Source organism: Manis pentadactyla, chromosome 7, assembly GCF_030020395.1.
Source record: "Manis pentadactyla isolate mManPen7 chromosome 7, mManPen7.hap1, whole genome shotgun sequence".
In the NCBI taxonomy this organism is placed as follows: Eukaryota; Metazoa; Chordata; class Mammalia; order Pholidota; family Manidae; genus Manis; species Manis pentadactyla.
The window spans coordinates 138,370,602-138,384,199 of NC_080025.1; the positions used below are offsets into that span (position 1 = coordinate 138,370,602).

The window sequence follows — 13,598 nt, forward strand, 5'->3', positions numbered from 1 at the left end:
CTTGCAAAAGCCATCACTACTGATATCTTCAAGAAGAAGCTCAAGGAAAACATTTGAGAATTAAAGCAAGTCTGTGTTGCAAAACTGTTAGTTGGATTGGATTATCTGCACTTTGATTATCTTTTGAGCTTTTGAAGCAAATGCCATATTTGGGAGGTAGCTAAACTTTTTTCCTGAGGTCTCCACCATAAATATTTATCCTTGTTGCTTCCTGAGGCTGTCACACAGGGCCCTCTCGCCTGAGGAGTCTTGAGTGAGACCACGTACATGGGCATCAGGGGGCAAGGCCATTATTTGTGGGTGGTCGTGGGGGAGGACTGTGCCTCAGGATCTTTGACCTGAGAAGAGGGGCCTCCCTTCCCTGCCTCTCCGCCTGCACCTTGGCTTCCTTCTGCCTTCCTCTCTCTCTTCCCTCTTTGCCTTTTGCTTTTCTCTTTTTCATGTTCCTAGACATTCTTGCCTTTTAAAACTCACTTTATTTGGATCTTTCATCTTGGCTCCCTGAGACTGGGATGGCTGGTGGGATGAAGTGTCACCATGTGCGGCTGGTAATGAAGGGAAAGTGTAGCATGTATGAAATGACTTTGACAATGGCAAGGTGTTCCAACAGGTTGGCGGTAGTTCTCCGGACGTGGCTCATCCTGCACATGGCAGGCCCTCCCTGTGGGCATGTGCTGAACTTAGTTCTGAGCTCCTCTTGTCATCCTGCCGACTTGCGCTGCCCTGGCTGCTGCCTCCTGGGTTAGATCTCCCAGGCGCCCTTCTCCGTCTGTCCCGTCTCATTATATCTCTTCTCTCTCTTTTCCTCAGACCCTTCTCAGGGAAGGATTGATTTTGGTTTGCTAGGCACATTGATGCTACGGCATCACTGACTAATAAATGTGACGTTTACACATCAGAGAAATTCACATTTTTAATTAGAGACTCCTTGAGCTCCAGTATGGAGACTGCCAGTGAACTTTTAGAACTTCACATTTTAGGCAGCATGATCCATCAGTGGAGGAGAAAAGGGAGTCTGTTCTTAGTGCTTCCAAGGCTTGTGCGTTTGGATGACTTCCTGCCACACCCATTCAGGAGGCTGGCCTTAATATAGCTCATATAGGTTACTGAAGAAGATATTAACCCAGCACGTGCAGGGTCAGTGGAGGTTTGTGACCAGGGGAGGGAAACAAGAATAAGCACATCTTTTATGGAAAATGAGGAAAGAAAAGAGTATGATTAAGAAGAAAAATGAAAATATTGGATTTTTAAATCACTCCTGGAGCCTCTGTTTGTGCATCTGGCTCTTTGTCTGGCTCTGCATCCTTGCATCTGGCTCTGATAAAGAACAGGCAAGTGCAGGTTATTGAAATAGAGATAGGGTGTCATTGAGCCAGAGATTTGCATGCCAAGTGAGGTCACAGGGATCCTCTTTTCAAATCCTAAGAGACTGGGTATTTGCTGGCAGACAGGCTTCTGCATGAACCCAGGGAGAGAGCTTTCTGGATGTCTGGTCTCAACAGTGTCTCGGCCAGACAGGCTGTTTTTCCTTGTGTCTGTGCCCCAACCCTCCAGGTTAGAAGCTGAGTCCCACAGAACCTCCCTGGAGAAGTTGCTCTCCATTTGAGTTGATCTTCTCTGTCACCTTTTTTCTGGAGTCATTGACTGCTATGTTGCAGAATGGCTTCATGGTTACTGTGCTGGGCAGAGAGTGGGCACCATGCCAGACCCTCCCTGCAGGCAACATGACTGTGTTCTGCCTGGCTGCTCCTGGTTCTGCCTCCACGGCTGCCTCCACAGCCATCCTGAATAACCTCCTGGCTTTCTTTGAATTTTGTTCCAGAGTTTATTATTTCAACATTATCTGGGGCATTATCAACACTCTTTTCTTTGTGGCTTCCTGTCTTCTACTGTAGATCTCATTCTTCTCTCACCCCGTCTTCTGGCTGAAGTGGAGGATTCCTCAGTCAGTGCTAAGGGTGCTCCTGGGCTCCCTGATCACGTCTGGCCTGACACTCATCAGCTGCTGAGAATGTGACTCTTGTGCACATGACTACCTCCCAGGGTTCCCATGGAAACAGCACCCTGGGCTGATGGAATGCAGACCCTCTGCTGGCAACTTTTTCTACATCATATAATACTTAGGCTGTTTTCCATTCCTCCTTTTCCTGGAATCCGTCCTCTTGCTCATGTTCTCACTGCACTGACACTTGTGGCAGATGAGGGACCATAGACCCAGCCCATGTGATCCCAGCACCCAGGCTCACATCATAGCCCTGAAGTTATGTGTCTTCTTCCCTGTCTTCTACACTTCATATTTCCTGTCCCTGCTTATTGTTATGAAATCACAACCTCCCAGAGCCACAGGCACTGGGGCCTGGGAAGTGGTGAGCTGTGCAGGCATCTGTCTGCCTTCCAGCATCCTGGTGCTGATCAGTCCCAAGCTGAGAAAGGCCCTGAAGATAAGGCCTCGGGAAGCCCTGGGAAAAGGACAATTTGTCTCAAGTTGTCAGCACCACTGTCAATGGCCATGAGTGGCAAGCATTCACAAAGTTTGGGCACAGTCCTCTCTTTTCATGTCCCCCTTCCTTTTGGCTCCTTTCATGCCCCATTCATTCCTTCTCTACCCTTCTCTCCTTCTATTCCCCGCCACTAACCCTAATCCCTAGTCTGGCTCCCAAACCACCTGGTCTACGATGGCGACCTCATTTGCTCACAAGCATCTCTCACCCTCTGTATTGATAGGGAAAAATTACAAGGACAGCAATTTACAAGGACAGCAGTCTAGCCCGGGTGGCTCCCCTCTGTCTCCCCCTCCTTAACACAAACAACAAAAGCACTCCCTTGGTTTCCCGCTCTGCTGAGCACCGGTTCCCAAGGTTCACTCCCTAAACTCCCTCCCCCTTGCCTGCTTGCTTGCAGTGCACGTAGGAATGTTACAGATACAAAAGCAAAAAGATATATATTGCTCCTTTTGCCTTTGTTCGGGGCTCAGACTTTTGGGAGGTTACTCCCCTCTGAGCCCGCTGGTGTGAAATAAAGCCTCAACACTCCAAGACCTCAGAGTGCCACTTGGTTCTTTTGTCAGTGATCCAGTCCAGGCTTTTTTCAGTATTTTCCGTAACAGTATAAGCAGCCTTAATAATGTTTTCTTCAAACATCATTTTGGTCCGTACCCTGTCAGAGACATGTGACAGTTGTCAGCTGTCTCAGTGGCCAACCTAAAGTTTTTCTTTTTCTTTCTTATTAAGCTATCATTGATATACAATTGTATGAAGGTTTCACATGAGCAACATTGTGGTTACTGCATTCACCCATATTATCAAGCCCCCTCCACATACCCCACTGCAGTCACTGTACATGAGTGTAATAAGATGCTATAGAGTCACCACTTGTCTTCTCTGTGCTATACTGCCTTCCCTGTGCCCCCCACTACATTATTTGTGCTGATCATATACACCTTAAATCCCTTCTCCCTCCCTCCCCACTGTCCCTTCTTGGCGTCTGTGAGCCTGCTGCTGTTTTGTTCCTTCAGTTTTGCTTTGTTGTTTTACTCTACAAATGTGTGAAGTCATTTGGAACTTGTCTTTCTCTGCCTGGCTTATTTCACTGAGCATAATATCCTCCAGCTCCATCCATGTTGTTGCAAATGGTAGGATTTGTTTTCTTCTTATGGCTGAATAATATTCCATTGTGTATATGTACCACTTCTTCTTTATCCATTCATCTACTGATGGACACTAAGGTTGTTTCCATTTCTTGGCTATTGTAAATAGTGCTGTGATAAACACAGGGGTGCATATGTCTTTTTGAATCTGGGATCTTGTTTTCTTTGGGTAAATGCCAAGGAGTGGAATTCCCAGGTCAAATGGTATTTCCATTTTTAGTTTTTTGAGGAACCTCCATATTGCTTTCCACAACAGTTGAACTAGGTTACATTCCCACCAACAGTGTAGGAGGGTTCCCCTTTCTCTGCATCCTCGCCAGCATTTGTTGTTCTTAGTTTTTTTTATGTTGGCCACCCTGATTGGTGTGAGGTGATATCTCATTGTGGTTTTAACTGGCATTTCCCTGATAATTAGTGATGTGGAGCTTCTTTTCATGTGCCTGTTGGCCATTTGAATTTCTTTGGAGAAGTGTCTGTTCAGATCCTCTGTCCATTTTTTAATCAAGGTATTTTCTTTTTGGGTGTTGAGGCATGTGAGTTCTTTATATATTTTGGATGTTAATCCCTTGTCAGATATGTCATTTACAATATATTCTCCCATACTGTAGGTTCCCTTCTTGTTCTACTGTTGGTATTCTTTGCTGTACAGAAGCTTTTTAGTTTAATGTAGTTCCATTTGTTCATTTTTGCTTTTGTTTCCCTTGCCTAAGGAGATATTTTCAGGAAAAGTTTGCTCATGTTTATATTCAAGAGATTTTTGCCTATGTTTTCTTCTAAGAATTTTAGGGTTTCATGACTTACATTCAGATCTTTGATCCATTTCGAGTTTACTTTTGTATATGGAGTTAGACAGTAATCCAGTTTCATTCTCTTGCATGTAGCTGTCCAGTTTTGCCAACACTAGTTGTTGAAGAGGCTGTCATCTCCCCATTGCATATCCATGGCTCCTTTATCATATATTTATTGGCCATATATGTGTGGGTTTACAGCTGGACTTTCTATTCTGTTCCATTAACCTATGGGTCTGTTCTTGTGTCAGTACCAAATTGTCTTGATTACTGTGGCTTTGTAGTAGAGCTTGAAGTTGGGGAGCATATTCCCCCCAGCTTTATTCTTCCTTCTTAGGATTGCTTTGGCTATTTGGGGTCTTTTGTGGTTCCATATGAATCTTAGAACTATTTGTTCTACTTCGTTGAAGAATGCTGTTGGTATTTTGATAGGGATTGCTTTGATCTGTAGATTGCTTTAGGCAGGATGGCCATTTTGACAATATTCTTTCTATCCATGAGCATGGATGTATTTCCATTTATTGGAGTCATCTTTAATTTCTCTCATGAGTGTCTTGTAGTTTTCAGGGTATAGGTATTTCACCTCCTTTGTTAGGTTTATTCCTAGGAATTTTATTCTTTTAGATGCAATTGTAAATGGAATTGTTTTCCTGATTTCTCTTTCTGCTAGTTCATTGTTAGTTTATAGGAATACAATAGATTCTGTGTATTAGTTTTGTATCCTGCAACTTTGCTGAACTCAGTTATTAGTTCTAGGAGTTTTGGACAGTTTCCTTAGGGATTTTTATGTACAATATCATATCATCTGTGAACAGTAACAGTTTGACTTCTTTACCAATCTGGATGCCATTTATTTCTTTGTGTTGTCTGATTGTCGTGCCTAGGACCTCCAGTACTATGTTGCATAAAAGTGGTGAGAGTCGGCATCCTTGTCTTGTTCCTGATCTTAAAGGAAAAGGTTTCAGCTTTTTGCTATTAAGTATGATGTTGGTTGTGGGTTTGTCATGTCTGGCCTTTATTATGTTGAGTTGCTTGCTCTCTATACCCCTTTGTTGAGAGTTTTTATCGTGAATGGATGTTGAATTTTGTTGAAAGCTTTTTTAGTGTCTATGGAGACGATCATGTGATTTTTGTCCTTTTTGTTGATTTGGTGTATGATGTTGATGGATTTTCGAATATTGTACCATCCTTGCATCCCTGGGTTAAATCGTACTTGACCATGATGGATGATCTTTTTGATGTATATTTGAATTCGGTTTGCTAATATTTTGTTGAGTATTTTTGCATCTATGTTATCATGGATATTGGTCTGTAATTCTCCTTTATTTGTGGTGTCTTCGCTTGATTTTGGTATTAGAGTGATGCTGGCTTCATAGAATGAGTTTGGAAGTATTCTCTCCTCTTCTACTTTTTGGAAAAGTTTAAGGAGGATGGGTATTAGGGCTTCTCTAAATGTTTGATAAAATTCACCGGTGAAGCCATCTGGTCTGGGTATTCTGTTCTTAGGTAGTTTTTTGATTACTGATTCAATTTAATGTCTGGTAGTTGGTCTGGTGAGATTTTCTGTTTCTTCCTGGGTCAGTCTTGAAAAGTTGTATTTTTCTAGAAAGTTGTCCAGTTCTTCTGGACAATTTGTTAGCATATATTTTTTTATAGCTTTTTCTAATAATTCTTTACATTTTTTTGGTGTTCATCATGAGTTTTCCTTTCTAACTTATGATTCTGTTTATGTGTGTACACTCTCTTTTTTTTTGATAAATCTTGCTAGGGGTTTATCTATTTTGTTGATTTTTCTCAACGAACTAGCTCCTGGTTTCATTAATTCTTTCTATTGTTTTATTCTCAATTTTATTTATTTCTTCTCTGATCATAATTATATTCCTCCTTCTACTGATTTTCTGCCTCATTTGTTCTTTTTCTAGTTTCATGAATTGTGAGTTTAGACTGCTCATTTGAGGTTGTTCTTTCTTAAGATAAACTTGTGTTGCTTTATACTTTCCTCTTAGAACTGCCTTCACTGTGTCCCACATATTTTGTGGTGTTGAGTTATTGTTTTCATTTGTGTCCATATATTGCTTGATCTTGGTTTTCATTTGGTCATTTATCCATTGATTATTTAGGATCATGTTGTTAAGCCTCCATGTGTTTGTGGGATTTTTTGTTTTCTTTGGACAGTTTATTTCTTGTTTCATACCTGTGTGGTCTGAGAAGCTGGTTGGCACAGTTTCAATCCTTCTGAATTTACTGCAGCTCTTTTTGTGTCCTAGTATGTGGTCTATTCTGGAAAATGTCCCATATGCTGTTGAGAAGAATGTGTATCCTGCTGCTTTTGGATGGAGTATTCTGTAGATGTGTGTTAGGTTCATTTGTTCTAAAGTGTGGTTTAGTGCCTCCATCTCCTCAGTTATTTTCTGTCTGGTTGATCTGTCCTTTAGAATGGGTTGTGCGTTGAAGTCTTCTAGAGTGAATACAGTGCATTCTATTTCCCCCTTTAATTCTGTTAGTATTTGTTTCACATATATATGTGCTCCTGTGTTTGGGTGCATAGATATTTATAATGGCTATATTTTCCTGCTGGATTGACCCCTTTAACATTATGTAATGTCCTTTTTTGTCTCTTGTGACTTTCTTTGTTTTGAAGTCTATTTTATGTTATACAAGGACTGCAACTCCTGCTTTTTTCTCCCTATAATTTGTGTGAAATATCTTTTTCTATCCCTTCCCTTTTTGTCTGTGTGTGTCTTTGAGTTTGAAGTGAGTCTCTTGTAAGCAGCATATAGATGGGTTTTGTTTTTTATTTATTTTGTAACTCTGTGTCTTTGGTGCCTTCAGTCCATTTACATTTAGGGAGATTATCAATAGTTATGTACTCATTGGCACTGCAGGCTTTAGAATCATGGTTACCAAAGGTTCAAGGGTAGCTTCTTTATTGCCTAACAATATACCTTAACTCAGTATGCTATTTCAGACAGAATCTAAAGGTTCTTTTTTTCCCCCCTCCCTTCTTTTTCTTCCTCCTCCACTCTTTATATATTAGATGTCATATACTGTACTCTTTGTGTATCCCTTGACTGATTTTGTGGGTAGTTTATTTAATTTTTCATTTGATTAGTAATTAATTGTTTTACTTCCTTTACTGTGGTTTTATTTTCTGTGGTGACAGCTATTTAGCCTTAGTAGTACTTCTATCTAGAGCGGTCACTTTAAAATACAGTGTATAGATGGATTGTGGGAGGTAAATTCCCTCAGCTTTTGCTTATCTGGAAATTATTTAATCCCTGCTGCAAATTGAAATGATAATCTTTCCAGGTAGAGTATTCTTCATTGGAAGCCCTTCTGTTTCATTTCATTAAATATATTGTGCTGCTCCCTTCTGGCCTGTAAGGTTTCTGCTGAGAAGTCTGCTGATAGCCTGATGGGTTTTCCTTTGTATGTTATCTTTTTTCTCTTTCTGGCTGCTTTTAATACTCTGTTCTTGTCCTTGATCTTTGCCATTTTAATTATTTTATGTCTTTCTATTGTCTTCCTTGTGCCCCTTGTGTTGGGAGATCTGTGCACTTCCATGCCCTGAGAGACTATCTCCTTCCCCAGATTGGGGAAGTTGTCAACAATTATTTCCTCAAAGACACTTTCTATCCCTTTCTCTCTCTTTTCTTCTTCTGGTACTTGTACAATGCGAATATTAGTCTGTTTGGAATCATTGCAGAGTTGTCTTATTATTCTTTCATTCCTAGAGATACTTTTTTCTCTCTCTACCTCAGTTTCTTAGTATTCCTGTTCTGTAATTTCTATTCCTTTTACCATCTCTTCTACATTTTCGAATCTGTTTTTAAATCCCTCCATTGTACGTTTCATTTCAGTTACTGTATTTTTTCAAAATTTCTATCACTTTTCTTGAAGTTGTCCTTGAGGTCTTGAATATTTTTCTGTAGCTCTGTGAGCATGCTTACGATTTTTATTATGAAATTTTTATCAAGAAGATTGGTGATTTCAGTTTCACTGAAGCCCTCTTTCTGGTGTGTAAGGGATTTTGTATTGAACAATGTTCTTTTCCCTTTTCATATTCCTAGTGAATAATATGAAATAATCACTTTGTGTAGGTAATGTCCTCTAGTGCCCAGAAGCTCTACCCTCTGTAGCTGCCTAGCACCTGGAGTGATGTTGGGAGTCACAGGTGAGTGGTGCTTGTTCCTGCCTGGAGGAAAGACCTCTTTCCTGCTTCCTGGCTGCATTGCCTGCCTCCACTGCTAGGTCCAGTGGGATGAACAAGCAAGGAGTAGCCTCTGCATTAGCCTCTGTAGCTGCTGTAGGTGGGGTTGCCCTCTGACTGGCCTGGTACAATGGTAGGGCAGCAGGTTTGTGAACCAATGCTGGGAGGAAAGAGCAGTAGGCTGCATATCATTGTGGGGCACCTCTGTGCACATTGCCAGCAAGGGGATGGAGCATTTCAAGCTCCTGAAATATCCCAACCTGCTGGGCTGAGTGCACTGGGATGATTTTGTCCACCTGTCCTTTCTCCTGAGCAGCAAGCTCTGTGTAATCCTTGCCCCTTTAGCAGCCCTCTCACTATTGGGAAGTCTTTCAAAGTACCCTCCTTACTTTTGTCCCAGCGCAACTGCTTGTGCATACCTGTCCTCCACAAGCGGCTCAAATATCAGTCTCTCTGAGTATTCTACCTGTCTTTGCAATCTAACCCTACTAATATTCATAGCACAATGTAATGTAGGTTTGTGCTCCCAGAGCAGATCTCCAGGGCTGGGTGTTCAACAGTCCTAGGATTCTGCCTCCTCTCTGCTCTGTTTCTCTTCCTCTTGCCAGTGAGTTGGGTGCAGGGGAGGGCTTGAGTTCCACCCTATCACAGCTTTGCTACTTTACCCTTTAATGTGAGGTCTTCTCTTTTCCTCAGATGTAGGCAGTCTATTGCAGTCTTCTTTCCTGTTGTCTAAGGATTAGTTGTATTTGATGTATTTTCTTATTATATGTGGTTTTGGGTGGAGGTTTCCATTTCACTTCTCACATTGCCATCTTTAGTCACTTCCTGAGATACCATTTTTTAACTACTCACCTGGCAAAATGCCTCAACTTTGAAAACACTTTTTTGCCAAGTTTTGGGGGAAACATACACATTGCTGATAGGAGTATTAATTAGTATAATCTCTAATGGAGGATAATTTGGCTATATTGATAAAATTAGGGTTTTGGTATGTCTCACACCTTCCCACATGTTTCAGTTTGTGTCTTACCCTCTTGGGTCTACTTGGACTTGAGTCTGGCTGTAGGTCTAGAAGTAATGAGAGGGGGTGCAAAGAGTCCTTAGTAGGACCAGCAATGCCTTGCAAGGAAATTACTAGAAGGGAGTCCATTACAAGCTTTGCAGGGAAGGGGTGACTGACTTCCACAGATCTGAGGGAAGAGGAGTTGTCTGTATTGGTAAAGAAGATATGACAGAATTCAGGGGTTCAAGTTTTAACAATCTGCACTCCAGATCTCCCCATATTATCAGACTGAGTCTAGATTAATTCCAAAATCACTTTTTTTGTTTTTTGGTCTAGCCTCTTCCCCTGTCCTAGTTTATGTCTCTTGATTTCCTGCAGGTTTCTTCTGAAAGCCATTTCTCAAAATCCTTGCTCAAGAATCTCCATCACAGGGTGTTTCTGGAGAGCTTGACCTCAGTAGTTTGATCTTCAGACTGTGTCTCTCTCATCTCTACTTGTATATCTGGTCCTGAGACATCCACATGGATGTCTAATCTGCATTTTAAACTTACCAGATCTAAAACTGAACTGATATTTTTCCATTACCACATGCTCCTCTTACTATTTTTGTTTGTTTGTTTTGTTTCAGTGTGTAGCAGCCGCATTCTTCCAGTTGCTCTGGATGAAACTTAAAATTCCATACCCAGTCACTCAGCAACTCTAATGCTAAACCATTTAGCCTGGTGCTGAACCATTTTTAGATAACTTGCTTCTGGATTGGGGTTTCATATGTAGCAAGCAGCTCTATTTCACTGTGATCTATTGGGAGTCAATGCTTGACACAAGGGTTTGAAAAAATTAGGGTTTGAGTTATTAACAGCTTTCCAAGCAAACCTGTAATTCTACCACTGGTTACCACCACCTCCATTGCTACTCCTCTGGTGCAGGCTGCTATTGTCTTGTGCTTGGTTATTGTAATGGCTTCTAACTGGTTTTACAGCTTCTACTCTCATTTCCCTTTGGTCTATTTTCAACACAGCAGCTAGCAGGATCCTTTAAAAGTATGTCATATCATGTTATCCCTCTTTCATAATTCTCCAGTTTGCTTTTCAATGTAGAGTAAAAGCCTCAGTTTTCATAATGAACCAAAACGCCCTTTATGATTTTGTCTTCTACCCCATGTCTCTGGTTGTCTCCTGCTGTTCTGCCCTTCTGTAGCACTGCTCTAGCTACTCGGGCTTCCTTGATGTTCCTTGAATAATTCATGCCAGGCATATGCCTGCCTCAGAGCCTTTGCATCTGATGACCTCTCTGCCTGGAGTGCTCTTCCCCAGATATTGGCATGGCTCACTAACACTTCTTTCAGGCATTGGCATTCATTGCCACTCTCAACTCCATACTATTATTCCCTGCCCTGCCTGTTCTCCTTTGCATGATCACTATCTATTTTACTTGTTTGTTTTTATCCATTGTTTCCCTCACAATAATGTAAACTCCATGAAGACAGGGATTTGTGTCTGTTTTGTTCCCCACTGGCAAATGATAGATACAGAATAAATACTTGTTGACTCAAAAATGCATTATTTTATTATAAGTAACTGGATTTCATTATTAATGCAAAAATTCCTTATTTCTATGCCTGTAGAAGTAACTATGGCTACTGGAAATTGGATCATCAATTGACATTTCTCTTATAAAGTCAGATACTTTGGTGAGTTTTGCTGGTTTGCTGATGTAATACCCACCTTCACTTCTTCTACAGTTACTATTTGAGACAGGTAAATGCTTCCATCTTTCACATTTTAATACGAATTAATTGAACAGCTAGATACAGAGGTCTGTCTAGGTATGTACCTCCTTGCTAAGAGCAATGGGATATGAAAGTAGGATCTAAAGATTCAAGAAATCTACTATGAAACATACATAAATTAGTGTAATACAGAACAGTTAAGAACTAAAGTGACCATTATCAAGTACTAATAGTTAATTATTTGACCCTGGTACTGAGACAATCTAAAATGGAAATTAATCAGACATAGTTGTCTAGCATTATCTATTTATAATGTTTTGCAGCAAATTTTGCATTTCAAATACATGATATTGGACAGTTTTCATCTGTCTTTGGTAATAGCCTGTTCAGTTTTGACATTTCTTGATGCCCCTGATGACCTCCTTTTCTGAATTCCAATTATGGCCAATATCACTGGCTGCTCACGCAGAAGGACAGTTGTGAGTGGGGCTAAACCTTTGAAATCATTTGAGAATTGTTGAAGAAGAGAGTGAGCCAGCACGTGGCTTCTAGTGGCTGCTCCTGGTATTTGGCCTCTGTTACAGGCTTGTAATTCATCTGTGTTCCAATGGTTTGGATGGTTGGCCTTGGTAATGGAGAAAAGCTTTTGAAAATGGGCCTTAGCAGTGGGCAGCGAATACATTTTGAACTTTAGTAAGCTGAGCTGATATGTCTTTTAGCTAAAAATAATACTTGTCCTGGACTACAGTAATGGGAACCCACAGCTTGGGTGGCAGAGAACCGTGGGGGATATGGCTGGATTTTTCTTTTGACAACTTATTTTTCTTTTAGTAAAATTAAACCATTTTTAAGAAGAGACTGAACAAACTATTTAAGATACAGTATTTACATGATAGTATTCTTTGTTTTTGCTCAAGATTTAAAAAAAAATAACAACTACTTCAGTGTCATAACTGAATATATCACTTAAATCAGAACTGAAGTCCAATAGCTTTTGAGAGTAATATGGGTTTCTACAACCAGGAGGCATTATAGTTTTTATGAGGTAAGGGACTAGGACTGCTTTTTGAGCCTCGGTTTCCTACCCTGCTGACAAATTCCTTGGAGCACTCTGATTTGTGTCAGCACCAAAAGGAGGATCCTTTAATCCTGTAGGGATCAGATTCAAGGAGACTTGTGCCTATTGATGGAAAGTTTCAAATGGAGAAGGAAAATATCTAGTCCGAAGATTTAGAATTAGAAAGGATTTAGATTCTAACTCCTTTGTACTGTAAAGAGAAATCATATGGATTTTTCAAGATAAAGCCAATGATTGTATTTATGTGCATCAGTACCCAATCAGTACCTTATCTGTGTTTGAAGTTTTTGTTACATGTATTGCTGTGGTCAAGTCTACTAATCTCTTGTTTTGGGAGAAAATCCTCGCCAACCTTTAGTATTGAACCAGACTTTCAGGGCTTCAACAAGTAAGACTGAAAACATATTTGTATGTACAACACAAATGTTTTTCTCAGCATTTCTAGGCTTAAACAAGTATTATTACTTCTGTTATCATAACATTTAGAAAAAGTCTTGCTAATCTCCTCAAATAACCAAATACTGAAAGCATCTGTAACAAAATATGTCAGTAGTGCAGTTTGTAGAAGGATGACATATAAATATATTTTAAAAAGGAAAAGCAACCAAGTTTATTCATTCAACAATTATTTCCTTAGTGCCCCTTACATGGGAGATGTCGAGCTGGAGAAGATACAGTCTTTGTTCTTTAAAAGAACAATGTACTTTTCTATTAGACCAAAGCAATGTCTGACATTGAAGCATGGATTTAAAAGAGGAGGAACTTAAACTTTGTCCAGAAAATATTTTTTGAGGAAATAACTTTTTTTATGGTAAAATATGTAACATAAAAGGCACCATTTCAGCTATTTCAAAGTGCCCTGTTCTGTAGCATTAAGTACATCCACATTATTAGGCAGCCGTCACCACCCTCCATCTCCAGCACATTTTCATCCTCTCCAAGTGAAACACTGCTCCCATTAAACAATAACTCCCCATCTCCCCCTCCCTCCCAGCCCCTGACAGCCACTTTCTGTCTCTATGAATTTGACTACTTTAGGTACCTCACATAAATGGAATCATACAATATTTGTCTTTTTATGATTGGCTTATTTCACTTTGAATAATGTCTTCAAAGTTCATCCACATTTTAGCATCTGTGA

At 40.4% G+C, this 13,598-nt stretch overlaps 1 pseudogene; it reads left to right on the plus strand.

Annotated features, from left to right (window-relative positions):
• The first annotated feature begins 537 nt into the window (after positions 1-537).
• LOC118932612 (taste receptor type 2 member 143-like) lies at positions 538-2,513 on the plus strand (annotated as a pseudogene).
• The last annotated feature ends 11,085 nt before the right edge of the window (positions 2,514-13,598 follow it).